The sequence below is a fragment of the Pan troglodytes genome, chromosome 9 (assembly GCF_028858775.2).
Source record: "Pan troglodytes isolate AG18354 chromosome 9, NHGRI_mPanTro3-v2.0_pri, whole genome shotgun sequence".
In the NCBI taxonomy this organism is placed as follows: domain Eukaryota; kingdom Metazoa; phylum Chordata; class Mammalia; order Primates; family Hominidae; genus Pan; species Pan troglodytes.
The window spans coordinates 31,201,842-31,224,353 of record NC_072407.2 but is presented as its reverse complement, the minus strand read 5'-3'; the positions used below and the strand labels follow the sequence as shown (position 1 = coordinate 31,224,353).

At 44.0% G+C, this 22,512-nt stretch overlaps 1 long non-coding RNA gene across 1 annotated transcript in view; it reads left to right on the top strand.

The window, feature by feature from the left end:
- Positions 1-316: 316 nt before the first annotated feature.
- LOC107967049 (uncharacterized) overlaps positions 317-22,512 on the top strand; it is a 181,740-nt gene continuing 159,544 nt past the window's right edge. The window contains exons 1-3 of the long non-coding RNA XR_010147519.1: positions 317-1,125; positions 2,106-2,163; positions 3,345-3,508. This is a non-coding gene — a long non-coding RNA (uncharacterized LOC107967049). The remainder of the gene's footprint in view (positions 1,126-2,105; positions 2,164-3,344; positions 3,509-22,512) is intronic.

Below are 22,512 nucleotides of genomic sequence, written 5' to 3'. Positions count from 1 at the left end.
GTTTTCAACTTCTTTGCCTTTGGTTTGAATGTCCTCCCGTAACTCAGAGTAATTTGATCGTCTGAAGCGTTCTTCTCTCAGCTCGTCAAAGTCATTCTCCATCCAGCTTTGTTCCGCTGCTGGTGAGGAACTGCGTTCCTTTGGAGGAGGAGAGGCGCTCTGCTTTTTAGAGTTTCCAGTTTTTCTGTTCTGTTTTTTCCCCATCTTTGTGGTTTTATCCACTTTTGGTCTTTGATGATGGTGATGTACTGATGGGTTTTTGGTGTGGATGTCCTTTCTGTTTGTTAGTTTTCCTTCTAACAGAGAGGACCCTCAGCTGCAGGTCTGTTGGAGTACCCTGCCGTGTGAGGTGTCAGTGTGCACCTGCTGGGGGGTGCCTCCCAGTTAGGCTGCTCGGGGGTCAGGGGTCAGGGACCCACTTGAGGAGGCAGTCTGCCCGTTCTCAGATCTCCAGCTGCGTGCTGGGAGAACCACTGCTCTCTTTAAAGCTGTCAGATGGGGACATTTAAGTCTGCAGAGGTTACTGCTGTCTTTTTGTTTGTCTGTGCCCTGCCCCCAGAGGTGGAGCCTACAGAGGCAGGCAGGCCTCCTTGAGCTGTGGTGGGCTCCACCCAGTTCGAGCTTCCCGGCTGCTTTGTTTACCTAATCAAGCCTGGGCAATGGCGGGCGCCCCTCCCCCAGCCTCACTGCCGCCTTGCAGTTTGATCTCAGACTGCTGTGCTAGCAATCAGCGAGACTCTGTGGGCGTAGGACCCTCCGAGCCAGGTGCCGGATATAATCTCGTGGTGCGCCGTTTTTTAAGCCCGTCGGAAAAGCGCAGTATTCGGGTGGGAGTGACCCGATTTTCCAGGTGCCGTCCGTCACCCCTTTCTTTGACTCAGAAAGGGAACTCCCTGACCCCTTGCGCTTCCCAAGAGAGGCAATGCCTCGCCCTGCTTCAGCTCGCGCACGGTGCGCGCACCCACTGACCTGCGCCCACTGTCTGGCGCTCCCTAGTGAGATGAACCCGGTACCTCAGATGGAAATGCAGAAATCACCCGTCTTCTGCGTCGCTCACGCTGGGAGCTGTAGACCGGAGCTGTTCCTATTCGGCCATCTTGGCTCCTCCTGTAACAATTTCTTGAGGTAGGTAGTGCTAGGACTAGCTCCATTTTTGTAGATGGGAAAACTAAGGCTGAGAAAGCATAGGTTATTTGTTTAGGATCTTGAGGAAATAAAATGGCTGAGCTGAAGTTTGAAATCAGATCCTTGTGGCCCCAAATTCCCTTGGGGCCCAGGAATAAAATGATACCATTATGATTGAAAGCCAACAAACCTATACCAATGATGTATTGATAAGGTGCTGTTTCGCTGAGAAAAAACTTAGTGTCCAGTGCAATCAAAAACACACAGTAAAGGGACAAGACTAGTCCTCTTGTGGGTAAGAAATAGGATTCTTGACACGTCTACACTGTTTGTGAAAGTGAGTATATTTGTGATTTTGTTCCAGAAATTACTAGGTTTTTTTTTTTTTTTTAAACTGATAGAACAGAGAAGGTTCTGAATAAATGCTAGCAACTGTTTTTGGGGAGCAAAGTACAGGTAGTGTGATGTGGTGACCTTGGTTGTAGTTGTTACCAGTGGAGGGTGTCCAGGTTCTTGGCATCTTGGACAAAGAATTGGACAAAACACACAAACAAAGCAAGGAAAGAATAAAGGAACCAAAGCAGAGATTTATTGAAAATGAAAGCACGCTCCACAGGGTGGGAGCGGGCCAAGCACAGGGGCTCAAGACCCCCATTACAGAATTTTCTGGGGTTTAAATATGCACTAGAGGTTTCCATTGGTTACTTGGTGTACACCCTATGTAGATGAAGAGGAAGAAGCAAAGTTACAAAGAAGTTACAAAGTCATTTACTCAGTGTATGCCCTGTGTAAATGGAGAGGGTATTTCCTGTCATAGCTGAAGTGTTTCCATTTGATTTAGTTCTAGGAAGTCAGCATGAATCGGCTTTATGTTCCCTGCCTCCAGACCCTATTCTCCTGCCTCACAGGGAGTGACCTCACAGAAAGGCATTTTTTTTTTTTTTAATTTTAAGTTTCTTTCAAACTCTGCCTGCTTTTAGATGGCTCCTCTTGGAACTATGCATCTCTCCTGATACTTGGATGCTTTTCCTCTGACTGGTGAGACCTCCATCTCTGATCCCATCTGCAGTCATTTGGGTGCAGTTCAACCCACAGGATTAGAAAAATCTGTGGCCGGACCAGTGAGATCTGGCCTGGAGTGCTGGTCAGTGACTTCTGTGACTGACCATCCCCTTGGGACGGACAGACCCTGGGTCTCTTCACCCTCCCCTCTCCTTTCCTGGAGAAGCCAGCTCTTTCAGGTTGGGCTGCTTCCTAGAATTTCTTGGTTTACTTAGTTCCAAGTGAGGTGGGAGGTGGAAAAGGGGGCAGATTCCAAGTTCTCCTGGGGAGAACAAACTCAGGGCCATATCATCATTTCACCACAGACAACCACTCACGGAATTTTTCCTGATGTCTGTGTGGTTCTCAAGTTTCCCAACCTGTTCACCCTGAACACTTGGAGTTGGCTTTTGAGCTCAGAGAAAATACTCACTGTTGCCAGGCCACCAGTTTAGCCTTGGGGAGCGATGACTAAATAAATAAGGGGACCCCTCCCCCAATCTTGTTAGTTTACTTCACAGATAGGACTTTCCACTAATGCTGCCCAGAAAGCCCACAGAAAGGACGGTGGGCAGTGGCTGCTGTGGCTGTGCATGGCAGCTGGGGACTCCTTACCCTGACCCATTTAAGTCACACTATGATTGATGATCAGAATGGAAGAAAAACAACTGCAGATGGATAGTCAGTGGGGCAACCAAAAACCAACACAGCCTGTTCCTGGTGTCTGCCCTTGCCTGACGTTGAGGGGGCACTTGAAGTAGTACAGTGATTAAAAGCATGGGTTATGGAGTCAGAAAAATCTGGGTTCAAACCCCAAGAGCAGCACTTAATGATTGGGAGACTTTTAGTAGCTTTGTATCATTCTTCTGAGCCTTAGATCCTTGAGGGTGGTGGGGATAATAATACCTTCCTCTTAGTGTTGTTCTGAGGATTATTAAATGAGATAATACAGGGGGAAGTACTTACAGCAGAGCCTGGCAAATAAGCAGTGCTCCATCAGTTGCAGCTCCATCACAGCTATTTGTTGGCTGTGATGATTTTGCGATTATGTGAAATACTCAGCACAGTATCTGGCACAGAGGAAATAATAAATGGTAGCTGTTTCATAGGATTATGGAATGTCAGGGTTGGAAGGAATCTTGTCGAAGCCAAATTACTTTTATCTTCTCCTTTTACAGATGAAGATCCTGAATACCAAAGAGGGCCGCTGACAGGTCCAGGAGTACACTTCTAGCACCTAGCAGAGAGAGGCTTCACTACATCATGCTTCCTGACATCTCTCCGTTTGAAGAGCAGTCAGACTCCTGCTTTGCTCTTCAGACTTAATTTGGGGGTTTAACAGGTGAGGTTGCTGGGGGAACTCTTTTACAACATCTCTCTGAAAGAATCCGGGCTGCCAGTTTCATTTGGTTTGGGTGTCAGTAGCATGATGGAAAGACAAAAAAACACAACTTGACATCTGCAGAAATGGGTTCAAATTTTACCTGCAACTCACCAATTCTGTGGCCTTGGTTCAGCAATTAAACTCCCTAAAATTCAGTTTTTTCTTTGTAAAATAGGGTTATGAACAGTACCTACTTCAAAATGTGTTTGTGAAGATTAAAAAAGTTAACAGAAAGAGTTTAGAAGAGTGTCTGGCATATTGTGCTCAATAAGTGTTTATTTATTTATTGGTGAATAAACCAGTAATTTAATTAGTATTAATAATTAGCTATTACTAATTAAACTAGTATAATGTAGTAATAAATTATTACTAAAGATCAGGTTGCAAAGACTTAGTGCTTAGGAACTCATTTCCTGCCTCCAGCCAATTTTGTGCCTCAGTGACAGTGTTGGTGGCCTCGGTCACAAGACAAGGGGGAGGCAGAGCTGCCTGCAGGTAGAGGGTTAACACAGGAGCTACCAGAATCCACGAGACAGCAGGGGATTGGTTTGGAATCCTGGTGTGGATTTGGGGTACAGATCCGGAAGCCTGGACTTTCTCTGTGGCTGGTGGCCTTGAGAGACACATGTTACATCATTCTTGTTATTTATTTTTTTGTCACTGGAGCAAAGCAGAGGCTTTTCTTGGTTCAATTAGGAGTCATGAGCAAGGACAAGTAGAGAAGCTGAGCAGCTGTCGGGAGAATTCAGGCTGGAGTGGGCTCAGTGCCCAGGCCTTGCAGCCTGAGCTAGGGAGGAACACGTCGAAATGTGACATCTGCTGCCCAAGCTCCCCCTGACGCCCACCCCCTTCCTTGTCCAGCTGCTCAGGAGAAGGGAGGAAGCTAGCATTTTCCCATTGCCATTGTATACCTGACAAGTTCATTAATCCTAGCTTATCTTATCCTCATGACCTCTCAAGCTGGTTATCATTTCTTTTTTATGGAAAAGGAAAAGGAAGAGGAAGAGGAGATTCAGAAGTGCCCAAGGGCACACATGGGGGCAGAGCCAGCATGCAAGCCCAGAGTCTTGGACTCTAAAACCCATGTTCCTTTCACGGCACTTGATAGTTCTTGTGGACCCAGCCAAGATATCACTGGCAGCATCTGGTTTATCATGAATCTGTGCAGTGTATGGCCAGAGGAGACAGAAATAAACCTAGAGGCAGGTGGCTCCTGGCATTAATAGCCTGAAGAAAAGAGAAGCCCAGGCCCAAGACTCCTTCCTAGTTTGCATATCCTTCCCTCCCCCGCTACCTCCCCACTTCACCTTCCTGCCCCTAATGCCCTGGACCAATCCTTGACCTGGAGAGGGCAGCTTGTCCTGGTGCCAGCCCAGCATGCTCAGGCCTAACAACAATAGCTGGAAGGGCCTCTTGGAGCAAGTACTTCCTGAAGTGCCCAGAACAGCCACTGTCCTTGCGGCTCAGGAACAATCACAGCTCACGCCAGCTTCCGTGCTCCATTTCAGAGCCTCCAGCACTCTCAGTGGAACCCCTGGGCCTGCTGTTGCAGGTTCCAAGCTTCAGGAGAGACAGGTAGACAAGGAGTCCAGGAGGCTACCCCTCAGACTGCTCAAATGCCTGTGGTTTAGGAGGACCTCAAGTTTTTTGTTTTTTGTTTTTTCTTAAAGTAAAGTTGGAAGAAAAATCTGGATAGTCGTTGTCCTTTACCCTTCCTGTAAACCAGTGGCCTCCTCCTTCATCTTTGTTCTTCTGTCATCTTTCTTTGGGCTTTGAAAACAAAGAGGGAGAAAAAGAAAACCACAAGTAAAAATTTAATTCTGGAATAACATTATACGCTTGACTCTTCATTCAGCAACACTGAATGAGGCCTGCTATGTGTAACCACTTTGGGGTACAAAAAAACTATTCAAATTTATTCACTTATTTATAAATGTATCTGGTCATTTCACAGTAATGATAGAGCCCCTGCCAAGCTGCAGGCATTGTAGATATAGAAATGCCTGGGTAGCTTGGACCCTGTCCTGTGCAGCTTCAAGTCAAGGGTGGGAGGTGGACAGAGAACCTGTAGTTGAAATACCCAGTTTATGTGCTGAGTGCTGGGAAGGGGAAGCACAGGGTGATGGGGTAGCACACACAGAAGGGGCAGCTGACCCTGACCAAGAATCCTGGAGGATGGATAGGAGGGAGCCCAAGGGAAAGTGAGGTTAGGTGGAGTAGGCGAATGCATAGGAAGAGACATTGACATTTGAGAAGGCTGGAGGTGAAAAACAATGCATATTTTGCATTAAATATAAAGGAGGTTCATGTGGCTGGATTGCGAAAGGAACAATAATCTCTAGTTGTTAGGAGTCCAAGCTCTGGATCCAGTCGGCCTGGGTTAGAATCTTTGTTGGGCCGCTTATTACTGTGTGTCCTTGGTGAAGCTATTAATGCTTCTGCAACTCAGTTCTCTTATCTGAAAAATGGAGAGGATGAAAATAATAGTACCTACTTCATAGGTTGTGGCAAAAATGAAAATGAGCAAATATGCATGAAGTACTAGAACCATAGCTGGCATGCAGTAAGTAAGGGCTTTAGAAGTGTCACCTATGATTAGGTGAGGAGTAGGGGACAGGAGGCTTGGACAAGCAAGGAAGTTAGTTCCATACACCTGTAATGCCTGTGGGCCAGGCATTAGCAAACCAAGCAGAATCAGAAACACCCAGCTGCTGACTGCTGGGAACTTGCAGTATTGACTTGTTAAAAACTTGGACCTTGGAATCAGAGAGACCTGCCTTCCAACCTGTCTCATCTGTGTAGTCATAGGCAGATTATTTGCCGTCTTTGAGCCTTCTTCTTTTCATCTGTAAAATGGGCATAATGATAGTATATTCTTTATAGAGTTGGGGTGAGGATTGGTGAGACCATATGTGTGTGTATGTATGTGTGTGTGTGTGTGTGTAGTCTCTATATAAAAACACATATAATGTGAATATATATATATGTGTATATATAAAATAGTGCTAGCAAAATAGTAGCTATTATGCCAATCAGGGTAGGAGATGACAGGGAAATAACCATAATACAGGGAGAATATTTTATAATAATCAGGTTGGTGACGCCCTTAGACACGGTGGCTACAGGCTCTCAGTGGTTTCCCATAGCTCTAAAATAAAGATGTACTTAGCTCACTGGCTTCATCTATCTTCATTTTCTCTGCTCTCTCTACTTCATCTACCCCGCTTTGTGCTACACTGCCTAGACGTTCCTGCTCCCCAGACCTACAGATTCCAGGTGAAACATCATTCACTAGCAGAAGCTTTTCTTGAACCCCAGATGGGGTCAAGTTTATGTCCCCCACTAGATACTCTCACAGTATCCTTTATTTTGATTAGTGTCTGTTGTCCATCTAGACTATAAGCTTCATAAAGTCAGGGGTCATATCTTTTTTACTTATTATTGTCTCTCCATCAATTATTATGGTCCCCATATTAAGAAACCAATAAATATTTACTAAATACGTAAACACAAATGCAGCCAAGATTGAACTTTTATAAAGGGAGAAGCTGGAACCTGCTCCACTTCCACTCAGAGAACACAATTTTCCAGGGCCCTCTGCAGATTCCAAGACCCCATTTCTTTGCCTGAACAGCAGTGTAACTGATATGTCACACTGTAATGAACCAGAGGGCTGATTAAGAGCTTATGTAAATGTTGGGACTTTTGGCAGCATTCATTTCCCTCTGATTTTGGCATGACTCAAAGCATGGGAATTTTTCAAAAGAGAGAGCTTTCAGAAAATACCCACACCCAACGGTGGAAACCTTAGAAGAACACAGTGCAGAGAAACGTTCCTCAGCGAGGGATTAAGGGACTCTCAGCAGGTTTTCAAAGGCATATGGAGACAAGATGTCAGTGTGAGCTTGTTTCTCTGACAGAATCTGAAACGCTTTTAACCAGCAAGTTACCAAGAGGCTTTTAAGTGAAGAGGCTAATGTAGGTTTATAAATAAATGGATGTTTGTGGTGACTTCTTTGTGGTTCATGTGACAGGGAGAACATCAGGGAGGGGAGATTATGTCTTGTATTAACAGGTAAATTGCTTTTTCTGCCTCTTGGTTAAGTGAGCAGGAGGACAGAGTGCCCTGGGTAAGGAATTGGGAGACCCCCCTTTTCTTTTCAACTGATCCTGGCTTTCCCTGTGATAAGCAGTGTGACCATGGACAAGATATTAACCGTTCTCTGCCTCAGTTTCCTCATCTGCCCAATGAGATTTATAATGCCTTGTCAAATTTTTATAAAATTAACTTGTAATACTGGTAGCTAAAACTTACTGAGCACTTAATATATGTCAGCCCCATATGAACTCGGTCAATCTTCACAACCACCCGTGAGATAGATTACTACTATTGCCCCTACTTTACAGAAGAGAAAACTGAGGCACAGACACTCTAAATACCTTGTCCAATGTCACAAAGCTGGTAAGTAGTGGCACTGGGATTTGAACCTAGGCTACCTGGCTCTGGAACCAGATTTAATGACTGTGCTCTATGCTACTGCCTTTCTAAGTAGAGAGGGCCTTCTTAAAGGCCTTAAGAAGAATAAAGCCCGCTGGCTGGTTGGCTGGGCAGGATCTCAACAGAAAGTCTGCAGAGGAAAGGAGAAGACAGAGTGTCTACCAAGGGGAGACGTTATGGGTAATCATCTCTAGAAGGGGAGTTTTACCTTTTTATGGCTATTATGGGAGAATGAGAGTGCTTAGACCTTGGGCTTGGAGACAGATATGGGCTTGAATCCATGTTTGGTCACTTAATATGTAACTTTTGGGGTAAATTACTAATCTGATCTGAGTTTCACAGCTCACCTTAAAGACAGAGCTATCAAGGTTACAGGATGTTGTGTGGATTATGTGAGAACATGTCAGGCATATGGTGGTCAATGAGTTTCTCCCTTCCCCTTTTTAACATGGTCCCCCCAAAATGAATTTATCTGGTGTCAATCACACTTTGAAACTGGTTTGGGATATGTTTATTCTCTGGGCTGCATTTTACTTGGATAGTGTTTTTTCGGGTCAGGGTAATTGATAGGTTTTTGGGGTTCACTCCCACACTCACATTTGTCTACCAATGGGCAATTTTCTTGTCCTTTGGTGTGAGGCACATAGCCATTTCAGAGGAGGTTTTAGCCTTGTTGAGGATAGGGTCTCAGCCCCATCCCAGTGATGAACTGGAAATGGACAGGAAACATAAGGACACTGGATTCCATACGCTTTTCCTGGGTACCATTTCTGTGCTGGACCCAGGGGGGTTGGTTGTTCAACCAGGAAGCCAGCTGGCTAGTTGGCTGTGGTCTCAGCTGAGGGGGACTTGAAGACATGACGAGAACTTCCTATCAAGGAAGTGGGGAGTCAGGAGAGTCAGCAGACAAACCCATGCCAGAGTCTATGAGGGCTGCTTGGACTCATACTCCAGAGAGTCCAGAGGCAAAGTCCAGTAAGGTCGGGAGAGATGGGGATTACACATAAAATCTTAAAAGCTGGATTGCATCTGGAAAAGGCCACAGTGCAAGTTCTGGATACGTCCAGGTAAATAGGTACAATCTGGATTTAAGGAAGAGGGTACATTGTGTGTGCGAATGCCAGGTGATTTCAAATTAGGTGTCATATTAGGCATTGAAAGATAGCCAGATAAATCCTAGCATTCCCTGGCAACACCACAAGGGGGCAGACATTCAGGTGGGAGGGTTATGTTATAACAGGAAGAAACATTGATTTTGGTTCTTAGTCCCTTCTTAGCTCGTAATAATAGCAGTTGCATGTATTGAACACTTACTATTGGTCACAGACTGTGAGCATGCAATCTCCTTTAATCTCCGCAGCAAACGTATAATATTAAGACCTATTTTTCCATCTTTTTTTTTCTTTCTTTGAGACAAGGTCTCACTCTGTTGAACAGGCTGAATGCAGTAGTGCGATCATAGCTCACTATAGCCTCGAACTCCTAGGCTCAAGTGATCCTCTTGCCTCAGCCTCCTCAGTATCTGGGACTACAGGAACATGCCAACACATCTGACTAACTTTTAGTTTTTTCAGTAGAGATGAGGTTTCACTATGTTACCTGAGCTGATCTGAAACTCCTGGGCTTAAGTGATCCCCTGCCTGGGCCTCCCAAAGTGTTGGGATTATAGGTTTGAGCCACCGTGGTCAGCCAGATTCTCTTTTATTGGACAGGAAACTATAAGCCTTGGTCCATATCCACAAGGTATTGATGTTGCCGTGACCACAGAATGATAGAATATCAGAAACATCCCTCTGATCAGTCCTGTCTTCATCTTCTCTACCAAGTTTAGGCCAAGTCTGGGGGCCTGAAGGCCAGTTTTGGGATTTGCTCCGTTGTAGAAGGCTGTAGAAGGTGGCCCATCTACTCACTCACTCACTATATGTTAGTTGAGGTGCCCACTATGTGTCAGAGAATGTTCTTGACATAGGTGACGAGATAGACCCTGCTCTTACAGACTTTGCAGTCACAGGAGTGACCAAATTACCAGTGTGATAAACTCTTTCGTTAAGGAAGTAGCAGGTGTTATAGGGACTCATAAACGGAGCACCACTTAAATAAATAAGAGGAGACTTCCTGAAAGAAGTAACAACTAAACTACATACATGGAGTCAAGCTTTGCATGAAAGGTGCCATCAAGGCTTAACATTCAAAGGGCATGGTCATATTCACTGTATACACTGGCATGGAGCAGAAATTTAAAACAAAAATGAAAAAGTATAATTAAAAACCTAGGCTTAAAATTAAAAAAAAAAAAAATATATATATATATATATAAAACAGAGCCCTTGTCTGCCATCTCTGTCACCCTCAGCACTGTGCAAACCCATCTGGGTATTGTTCAGTTCTTTGAATGCTGCTTGACACTGACAAACAAGAGGGCATTAAAAGGGGAGGTCACAGCTGGGCACGGTGGCTCATGCCTGTAATCCCAGCACTTTGGGAGGCCAAGGCGTGTGGATCACGTGAGGTCAGGAGTTCGAGACCAGCCTGACCAACATGGCAAAACCCTGTCTCTACTAAAAATACAAAAATTAGCCGGGCCTGGTGGTGGGTGCTTTTAATCCCAGCTACTTGGGAGGCTGAGGCAGGAGAATCACTTGAACCTGGGAGGTAGAGGTTGCAGTGAGCTGAGATCACGCCACTGCATTCCAGCCTGGTCGACAAGAGCAAAACTCAATCTCATAAAAAAAAAAAAAAAGGAGTTCACCAAGAAGTGGAGAGATTTGAAGCATTATAATGCAAGAAATTGGTTGCATTTTGAAGGGTACACAGTGAGGTAGAGGCATAGCAAGGGGAAGCCTCACTTCTTGTCTGGGCTACAGTAGCCCTCCATCTTCCTCCTCTTTACACACACTCCAGATGAAATACCCTATATGATGACTCAGAGTCATTAATAACATGACCACTTGTGCAGCCCAAAGATTAGACAGCCAAAAGCCAAGAGTCTGTTGTGTTGAAGTGGCTCTGGGTGGGAAGCATTCTCCCCAGAGACTGGGGCAGGGTATGACTTGCCAGGGGAGGGTTTGCAGAATGTTTAGACTGTGACTCATGAAGGTCTTAGATGAATAAATAGCTCTCTTTCTGCTGTGACTGTTGACAGGGCTGGTGACAGCTTACCTTTGCAGTTGCCAAGGAGAATCTCACTCTGATTTTTGACAAGTTCAATTTTCCTAACCAGCTGGGGTCTCCAGAATGGCCACCATGAATAAAGGCCTGGCCAAATATAAAGGGCAATGAAGCAATAGGTAATATTTGGAGGTATGAAATCTGAAGTGCAAACATCTCCTCCCAGCCAAGGAAGAGTCATCATTGGGAAGGGAAGATTAAAGGAAGAAAGTTTTCTGCTTTCTGGATTGGGAAAACAATATCTTGCATCTTCGTGTGGCTAGTTGGCCATTTTATTAATAGTCTTAGAGCTTCATGATCCTGGTGAGAAGAAAGATAGTCCTCTTTCTGGAAACATCTATATAATTTAAAATCTATTTGGCTATAAGTAATAAAACCCTGACTGATAGTGGCCCACACCATATCACTTTGATTATCTCACATAATAGGAAGTCTGGAGATAAGTAGTCTAAAGTGAGAACAGCAGTTCCACAGTATTATTGAGTTGACGGGCACTTTTTCATCTCTGTATTTATGTAGGTCATTGATTCTTCTGCCTGTTTCTCATGGTTTCAAGATGGCTGCCATGTCTCCAGATATCACAACAGTATTCAAAAGTAGACAGGTGACAAGGAGTGGGAGTGTGGAGTGGCAAAAGATCCTTTTCTTGGAATGACTATGTCATTTTATCAGTGAGGAAACAAAAGTATCCCAGAAGCCCTCCCAGCTGATTCACTCTTATACCTAAATGACCACAATATTATTGACCAGAACTGGGTCCCATGACTGCCCTTAGATGCAAGGGAGCCTGGAAAAGTGAGTGTCTGGCAAATGTTAATGAAATAGTCATGACTGACTTAGGTCAATCATGATTTAACCCCCACCAACCCAGGGCTGGCACTTTTCTGTCTTGAATAAAGCTAATGTTTTGTTGGTAAGGAAGAAGGTTGTTGGGGATGGGGCCTGTTTCTACCGCATGCCTTTGGAAAGCTAGTCCAACATTATAGTATGATAATACATCATTAGTACAAAATAAAAAACTAGAAATAGAGGTGTGAATTTGCAGGATTTTCAAGGCATGAAGGTCTTTGAGAGTGTGATGGACCCCAAAGACTGTCAGTATGCGCTAATAGAAGATTGCAGAGAAAAATAACAAGTCACTTAACACACCCATTGTCGTACTCACCCTTTAAGGCCCAAGCCAACTTTGCCTGCTTGTGAATCTTCCCATCCCTTGCAGGTAGAGCTAGCCCGTCCCTCCTCCTTGCTCCCATTGCACTTTTCACATACCTTGATTATACGAATCACCAGCTTGAATTCAGAATCAACAGGTATTTATTGTGTTCCTATTCTGTCCTGGCCCCATGCTTGGTATCTCTCTATGTCAGTTTAGAGTAGACCTTCCATGGCTTCCCCTTGTAATGAGGTAATGGACATTCAGGGATAGTAAACTCAAGTGAATTTTAAACTTAGCTCGCAAGGCCCTTTGTAGCCACTCTGGTTTACTTCTCTTATCTCAACTATCCTGACCACCATCTCTTTAAAACCTGTGTTTCATCCATTCTCTTGACTCATGGAAGCTATCCGTTTCTTCTCTCCCTGCTATTCCTTCTACAAAAAAACAATGTTCTTTTCTTCTATGCCTGGTCAGTTTTCACTTATCTTTCACACCTTATTTTAGATGTCATTTCCTGGAAATGAGCTAGGTAGGACTGAGCTAGGTAGCCTTTGTCTGTGATCTGTCTTGCCATCTTAGTCTGCTTGCATTGCTATCAAAGAATAACCAAGGCTGGGTAATTTATAAAGAAAAGAGGTTTATTTGGCTTATGGTTCTGCAGGCTGTACAAGAAGCATGGTACCAGCATCTGCTTCTGGTGAGAGCTTCAGGGAGCTTCCAATCATGGAGGAAAGGGAAGGGAAGATGGCTGTGCAGAGATCACATGGTGAGAAAGGAAGCAAGAGAGAGAGGTGAGAGGTGCCAGGGTCTTTTTTAGAAACCAGCTCTTGTGGGAATGAATAAAGCAAGATCTCATTTATTACCATGAGGAGTGGGCCAAGCCATTGAGAGGGATCTGTTCCCATGACCCAAACACTTCCCATTAGACCCCACCTCCAACACTGGGGATCACATTTCAGCATGAGGTTTGGAGAGGTCAAACAAACCACAGAACCTGCCCTGCATATCATAATTCTAGTCACTGTAATGTAAGTCCCTGAGTTTCCCAGTGGTGGGACTGAGGTGCATTCATCCCTTCATTGCCAATGCATGGTACAGTGTCTGATCCATCCTGGGGGATATTTGTTGTATGGCTGAGTGACAAAGCTTTTCATCAAATATTTAGTGCCAGATTATGCGTCAGAGCCCAAAGTTGTAGCCCTGGCTCAGAGGAGGAGGTTCCTGAGCACTCAGTGGGGCTGCAGTTGAGTAAACACTGGGCTTGTTGCCTTGTCATGGTGTGACCACAGAAAAAGCACATTCTATCTCTAGGCGTAAGCATTATTCTTCTGGGGGAGAAAAAAGAGGAATTAGTTTTCAACTTTTTTTAAAAAAACAGGAAAAGTCCCCTTTGTTTTCTTTCCCAAATAAACGATCACACTGAAAAGCAATCTCAAAAACATAGTGGAGATGATTTGTCTAAAACAAGGGTATACTAAGTTGCTATTTCTGTCATAACAAATTACCACAAATTAAGTCGTTTAAAAGAACACACGATTGGACCGGGCGTGGTAGCTCATGCCTGTAATCCCAGCACTTTGGGAGGACAAGGCAGACAGATCACTTGAGGCCAGGACTTTGAGACCAGCCTGGCCAACATGACCAGCCTTAGCCGGGCATGGTGGCACATGCCTGTGGTCCCAGCCTCTTGGGAGGCCAAGGCATGAGAATTGCTTGAACCCAGGAGGCAGAAGTTGCAGTGAGCCAAGATGGCGTCAGTGCATTCCAGCCTGGGAGACAGAGTGAGACTCTGTCTCAAAACAAAACAAAACACATGATTATCATTTTATAGTTCAACAGGTTAGAAGTCAGATGGGTTTCACTGGGCTAAAATCAAGATGTTGGCAGGACTGAATTCCTTTCTGGAGGTTCTGTGGTAGCAGCCTTTTTTTTTTTTTTTTTTTGCCTCTTCCAGTTTCTAGAAATTCCACTTTTGGGGCTCATGGCCCTTCCTCCATCATCAAAATTAGCAACATTGCATCTCTCTAATCATTCTTCCACAGTCACAGCTCCTGACCACAGCTGGGAAAGGTTCTTTATTTTCAAGGTCCTGTGTAATTAGATTGGCCCCACTTGGATAATCCTAGATAATCTCCCTGTCTCCCAGTCTTGAACTTAGTCATATCTGCAAAGTTCCTTTTGCCATGTAAGATAACATATCACAGATTCTAGAGGTTAGAACCTGGACATCTTTGGGAGGCCATTATTCTGTCTACCACAGGGAGAAAGAAAAGTAAGATGGGTAGGGGCCTTTCTCTTTGACTTTCCCTTCTTGGACAGCCCTTGTGTCTGCAGTGGTCCTAGAAGCCCTAGAGCAGAGTTAAGACCTCACTGGTCTCTAAGTTGTATTGTGGCTCTAATGAAAGGGCTAAATATCTGTAGGACCTTGGAATGTTATTTATCTCTCCGTCTCTTTGTTTCAGTATCTGTAAAACAGGAAAAATTAGTCTATCTAGCTGATAGGGTTGTGCTGAGGTTATAGGAAACAATCTATGTGAAATACTTAGCCCAGTGCATGGCACACAGTAAACATTCAGGAAATGCTAGGTATTTTCATTACTAGGTGCCCTAGGGTCCCTTTCCATTCAAATAGCTGGCTCCATCATCCTAATTTAAAACAGAGCTGCAACAGATGGAATGAGAACTGCTTTTCCTGGGTCATTTAGCCATCACAATAAACTTTTTTTTTTTAAGTTTCACTTATTTTCCCTAAAAAACAAAGCACATTTTTGTGCCTGTAGGGTTAAAAACTTCTTTTGTCCTTTTGAGCATCTATAAAATAATGGAAAATATGGTAGGTACCAATGAGAACCAAGAGGCTGGGTGACAGCAGAGTTCTGCTCTGACCAGAAGGCAGTGAGCAGGACCTGGTGTTTATTTAGGAACATATAAAGAGAGCTGAGGCTACAGCTGGGAGACAGTTTACGAAACACAAACACTAGGGAAGTTTACCAAATATTAGGTTTGAATTTTATAGCGTCTGGAAGAAGCACTGTATTCCAGAGGACAATAAAAATCTGGCCTTCTAAAGGTAAATAGTCCCTCATGTCACTTTTGAAGACAGGAATGTTCATGGGAGGGGTCCATTCCTGTTTGAGAGATGCAGGTCTTCTTCTCTTGTCTCCAAAGCCTCTTGTGGCATCGTTGAACTGGAGCCAAACAGAGCAGGGAGTGTCAATACCCTTAAGTGTGTACTCATCCTTTCTGATTCGATCATACCACTTGGGGGATTCTACCCTCATATGGAAACTCCAAATGTGGAAAAATCTTTATGCACAAAGATACTTAGTGCAGCTTTATTAGTAATAGCCCTAGATGGAAAGCATCTCAAATTGTCTGTTGTTAGGGGAAGGTCTTGGCAAATTATGGCACATCTTGACAATGGAATAGAAGGTGGCCAGTGCTTACAAGGAGCCTTGAAAGCATTACAATAACTGAAAAAATAGACACAGGATACACATTTGTATATTTAGTCTAATTTCTGTGTTGTTAGGAAATATATCAGAAAGTTATCTGTGGTTGTTCTCAGGTGTTTGGAGTAAAGGAAAATTTTCCCTTCCCCTTTTTATTACTATTTTTCTCTATTTTCCATCTTTTACAACTGAATGAATAACCTAGTGTTTAAACACCTTGGGTATGGAGGCTGCTGCCTGCGTTTGAACCCCGCCCCCTACTGGCTGGCTGCTGAACCTTTCTGAGTCTCAGTATTCTGTTCTGTCTTGTGGGGGTAATAATCATTCCTACCTTGCAAGATGGATGTGAGCATGAAAGAGATAATCCAAGTGAAGGGCTTGACACAGCACTTTGCAGAGTAACTGCTCATAAGACGCCAGCTGGTATTGTATTGCTGTGTTTGGATTTCATAACTATTTCCAACAAATCTAAAAATCTTAGAGATGGGGCCAGGCGCAGTGGCTCACGCCTGTAACCCCAGCACTTTGGGAGGCCGAGGCAGGCAGATCATTCGAGGTCAGGTGTTCAAAACCAGCCTGACCAACGTGGTGAAACCCCGTCTCTACTAAAGATATTTTAAAAACTAGCCAGGCATGGTGGCTGCTGCCTGTAATCCCAGCTACTTGGGAGGCTGAGGCAGGAGAATCACTTGAACCTGGGAGGTGGGGGTTACCGTGAGCCAAGATCGTGCCATTGCATTCCAGCCTAGGCAACAAGAGTGAAACTCCGTCTCAAAGAAAAAAAATCTTAGAGATGGAAGGCATCTCAAATAGTCTGTGATTAGAGGAAGGACTTGGTAAATTATGACACATCTTGATAATTGAATGGAAGGCAGCCAATTGCTTACAAAGAGCCTTGAATATCAAAAGAAACTGCTACTCTCCTACCTTAATCAGTGAAAGACTTCTCCAAAGGTTTATCAAACAAACTCTTTTTCCTAGTTCTTAATCACTTATGGTATTTTGGAGAGCATCTATATAGTTAGCAGCTAAAGGCCTTCTGAATGAGAATACTCAATTTTTCTCTTGGGAGAAAAATGTCTAAGACTGCAGCTGTCTCTTCAGTTGCTGACAATCCCTGCTCTTCTACCTTCTCTAAGCATCAGTTCCCGTTCCTCCCATTTTGGGAGGTCTCCCTAGATGATCATCTGTGTATCCACCAACTATGTATCAGTTTGGCTGCACATAAAGAAAAGCTGACTAGAGCTGTGTAAAGGAGTGTGTTAGTCATTTATTGCTGCATAACGAATTATCACAAACGTCATGGCTTAACGCAACAGGCATTGATTATCTCGAAGTTTCTGTGGATGAAGAGTCCAGGCACGGTTTAATTGGGTCCTCTGCTCAGCTGTTATGAATGTGTCAGGTGGGCTGCATTCTTATATGGAGGCTTGGCTTGGGAAGAATCCACTTCCAAGCTCATTCAGATGGTTGGCAGAATGTATTTCCTTGCTGCGGTAGGACTAAGTGCCCCGGCTTCTTGCTGATTGGAGGCCAACTTCAGCTTCTAAAGGCCACTGACAGTTCCTAGAGGCCATTTGCAGTTCCTTGCCATGTAGGCTTTCCTGACAAGGCTGCTTACTTCATCAGGTCAGCAGGGAGAATCTCGAGAGTAAGCCTGCTAAGAAGAAGCTTTGCATAACATGACATAAGCAGCAGAGTCACATTCCGTCCCCTTTGCCACACTGGTTAGAAGCAAGTCACAGGCCCTACCCATATTCAAGGGGAGTGGAGCACATACAGACATGACCACCAGCAGGTGGGGATCGTGGGGGCCACCTTAGAGTGTCCAGCACAACAAGGAAGGGTTTATTTTTTCATGGTGACAAGGAGCCCAGCACAGGCAGATTGGGGTGAGGGAACGTATCCATGGTGCTATCCATATTTCAGCCTCTTCTGTGTGTTTTGCCATTTTTCACCCCACTTTTTTTTGTTTGTTTGTTTTTTGAGACAGAGTTTCACTCTTGTTGCCGAGGTTGGAGTGCAGTGGCGTGGTCTCGGCTCACTGCAACCTCTGCCTCCTGGGTTCAAGCGATTCTCCTGTCTCAGCTTCCCAAATAGCTGGAATTACAAGCACACACCACCATGCCTGGCTAATCTTTGTATTTTTAGTAAAGACGGGGTTTCACCATGTTGACCAGGCTGCTCTCAAACTCCTGACCTCAGGTAATCTGCCCGCCTCAGCCTCCCAAAGTGCTGGGATTACAGGCATAAGCCACCACGCCCGGCCCACCCTTTTGATCATAAAATGGTTCTTCTAAGTTTCACATCATCATCATTCAAAGAGCTTCAAACAATAGATTCCTGGAAGCCCTAGCCAGACACATGGCCCATTGGCTCTTGCATTTGTATCAGTGGGCCATTTCCACCGCAAAGACCATTGGGAAACACACACAGTTAATAAACAATATCCACTGTGACCCCAACAAAAATGCCAAATGTAGTTGGCATGTGTCTTTTGACCTTCAATACATGGGCACATGGGTTAACGCTTCCACTGAGGGCTGGCCTATGAATAAGTTACAAAGCTTGAATGAGAAAATGCATAAATAATCATTTGCACAGTGCCTGGCACATGACATCTTCTCAATCAGTGTTGCCTCTTTTCACCATTCCCTACCTGCTCCCCGACAACTCTGACGCCTTTTTTTTTTCTGCGTCGCCCCTGCCTCTGGGTTTAAATGCTCCAAACACAGCAGCACCTCCAGAGTTAAGCACCCTGTCAGGCAGACAAGTCTGTATTTATGAGGGAGGAATGTAATAGCCCCAGCTGGAACCCTGCCAAGGGACTAGCAACTGCAACGCCCTTATTTGCTCTGGGGAGGAGCAGCTTGGAAACTTTTTATGAGATTCCAGAAGCAGCAAGGTCATCAGTTTTATGGCCATCCCGCTTCGTTTGTGAATACGGCCTTTGAATGATAATGTTTGGGTTCCTTGACACAAACAAGGCTAGTGTTAGCTCCGTTGGAATGGGAGACAATAAAATAAAATATATTCTGTTCCACGTGACTGCAAGGCGTTCTGAGTAATTTCAGACCCCAACAAACAACAACAAACCAGTTGTACATTCAGAGAGCTTGATTTTTAGATAGCCTCACTATAAAGCCCCTGTGTATGTCTGAGGCAGGTAATCTGATTTGTCAGGTCACAAGCGAAGCAACATGTGTTTACTATCACACTCATTTCCCAGCCAGCTGCAAGTGTCTGAAGGAAAGCTCTTGGTCAGGCCTGTTTGCTGTGATAAAGTCAAGGCCAAGGAGGAGGGCTGCCTGCTCACCAGGCTCCATGTGTTCTTGTAAATAAGAACTACCCTCTCCAGTGACACCTGGGCATCTTTCTCTAATTGCTCACGGGACCGTGGCTTTTATTACAGTTGAATATTTACTAGGCTGAGCCCAGGAAACATTCAGCTTCCATTGTCTGGCTGGCTGCCACCGTCTGCTCTGCATTACAGTTGGCCATGGGTACAAGGTCAACCCATTTTTGGGTTTCTTTATTTTGGGCCAGCCACATGGCAGCAAAGACAGAGGCCAGCCTCTGTGTGTGTGTGTGTGTGTGTGTGTGTGTGTGTGTGTGTGGACTGAGGGGGAGTATGGGCAGAGGAGGCAGGAAGTGGTAGAGAGGCAGGAAGACACTTCATAAATGAATGAAATTCTCCTTTATAGGCACAATTCCTGGTACCAAATACACTTTTGATGAATGTTTGTTGAATGAACAAATGAGTGATTCTATTCATTTAACCAGCATTTATTGAATACCTACTGTTTGCCAGGTGCCTAAAGTCTGATGATAATGCATAACTTTACAAACAAGATTTGTATTCTCCTGGAAAATGAATTCTGTTTGGGGAGTGAAGAGGATCAACAAATGAATGAGCGAGATGTAATTGACAAATGCCCTATGAAAAACAGGAGTCAGGGTGTGGAGGTGGAGGTGGAGGGGGCTGGGGATGGAGAGCTACTATAGATAGGAGACTTTCCTGAGGAGGTGATATTTGAGCTAAGACTTGAATGATGAGAGGGCACCAGTCATGAGATCTCTGGGAATGCATGTTCCTGGCAGAGAGAGAACACATTTCTAGAAGGTGTAAGGAAGGCTGAAGCTACAAGAGACAGGAAACTATAGCTTACACACTTCAGCTGAAGAGAGGGCTCATCTTTCCTTTAGAATGTGGGCAAAGATCAGGAAATTATTTTCTTGTAAATTTGTTTGAGTTCATTGTAGATTCTGGATATTAGCCCTTTGTCAGATGAGTAGGTTGCGAAAATTTTCTCCCATTTTGTAGGTTGCCTGTTCACTCTGATGGTAGTCTCTTTTGCTGTGCAGAAGCTCTTTAGTTTAATTAGATCCCATTTGTCAATTTTGGCTTTTGTTGCCATTGCTTTTGGTGTTTTGGACATGAAGTCCTTGCCCACGCCTATGTCCTGAATGGTAATGCCTAGGTTTTCTTCTAGGGTTCTTATGGTTTTAGGTCTAACGTTTAAATCTTTAATCCATCTTGAATTGATTTTTGTATAAGGTATAAGGAAGGGATCCAGTTTCAGCTTTCTACATATGGCTAGCCAGTTTTCCCAGCACCATTTATTAAATAGGGAATCCTTTCCCCATTGCTTGTTTTTCTCAGATTTGTCAAAGATCAGATAGTTGTAGGTAAGCGGCGTTATTTCAAACAAATTTACAAGAAAAAAACAAACAACCCCATCAAAAAGTGGGCGAAGGACATGAACAGACACGTCTCAAAAGAAGACATTTATGCAGCCAAAAAACACATGAAAAAATGCTCATCATCACTGGCCATCAGAGAAATGCAAATCAAAACCACTATGAGATATCATCTCACACCAGTTAGAATGGCAATCATTAAAAAGTCAGGAAACAACAGGTGCTGGAGAGGATGTGGAGAAATAGGAACACTTTTACACTGTTGGTGGGACTGTAAACTAGTTCAACCATTGTGGAAGTCAGTGTGGCGATTCCTCAGGGATCTAGAACTAGAAATACCATTTGACCCAGCCATCCCATTACTGGGTATATACCCAAATGACTATAAATCATGCTGCTATAAAGACACATGCACACGTATGTTTATTGCGGCATTATTCACAATAGCAAAGACTTGGAACCAACCCAAATGTCCAACAATGATAGACTGGATTAAGAAAATGTGGCACATATACACCATGGAATACTATGCAGCCATAAAAAATGATGAGTTCATGTCCTTTGTAGGGACATGGATGAAATTGGAAACCATCATTCTCAGTAAACTATCGCAAGAACAAAAAACCAAACACCGCATATTCTCACTCATAGGTGGGAACTGAACAATGAGATCACATGGACACAGGAAGGGGAATATCACACTCTGGGGACTGTGGTGGGGGGGAGAGGGGGGAGGGATAGCATTGGGAGATATACCTAATGCTAGATGACGAGTTAGTGGGTGCAGCGCACCAGCATGGCACATGTATACATATGTAACTAACCTGCACAATGTGCACATGTACCCTAAAACTTAAAGTATAATTAAAAAAAAAAAAAAAAGATCAGGAAATTAAAAACAGAGGTATAAGGAGTAGGAGTAGGAGTAAGGAGTGGTGTTGGAAATAAGAAGTTTAATAGAAAGTCTGCTTTCTGAGCAGGTGGCCCTCTACCTTTGCAATGAAACTCCTGGGAGCTAGGCTCGATCCCCAAGGCAGGCACATTGAAAGGCTATTCTCTAAAGAAATTGGATGGCCCTAGACAAATGACTTCCCCGTTGAGGAACTTAGGGGATCTCCCTGACTGATCATCCTACAAGGAAGCCTGCTAATCGGTCCAAGGCTCACTGGGGTACACAGAGCTCCCAAGCAGTCATTTATTCTTTGTAAATAATGACAATTAAGCTTCACTAGACAGATGAACAACACTTGCAATAAAAATGAATGAATAATGTTTCCACTTAGTAGACTGCTGACCTGTGAAAGTCTTGCTTAGGGCCTATCAGAGTTAGAGGGACCTTGGGAGTTAGGGAGGTCATTTGGCTTTCAGCTGCACAGAGGCCTAAACCTTTCTAAGTTGGGCTTTTAACATTGTCTAGAAATGCACACATAGGTTTGAAAGAGGAAGATGTTCATAATTAAACCTATATGCCATTACTGAACAAAATGCCTACAGTATACTGTGAATTAACGTATTACATAAATCCTAAATTAACTTTTGAACAGCATAAGTACATAGCATGTATTTTTGAACATTAGAAGTATACCTTTGTTAAACACAAAAATTTAACACATATCATAATTTCAAAAACTATTTTGGCATATATATATTTTGTAATTTGCTACAAACCTCAAGGAATAGAAGTAGTCTGCCTGCATACCTGAATCATCTGGACCGAAGTTCAAATGTACCCCGAAGTGTCATTATACACTTGCAACAGCTTCTTAGATGATTTTCTCTTACCTATGACCAGTACCACTTGCATGCAAATTTGTCTAATTTATCATTCAGAAGTCCTTATGTCTGAGGTTATGGGAACCCCTTATAATGGACAGAACTAACAATTTAGATGATGTTGTCCGCCTACTCAGGAGAGAGCATTGGGCCTCCCTCAGCACCCTCTTGGAGTATTTTCTATATGGTAAGAGAAGTCCTAGGTAATAAAGAT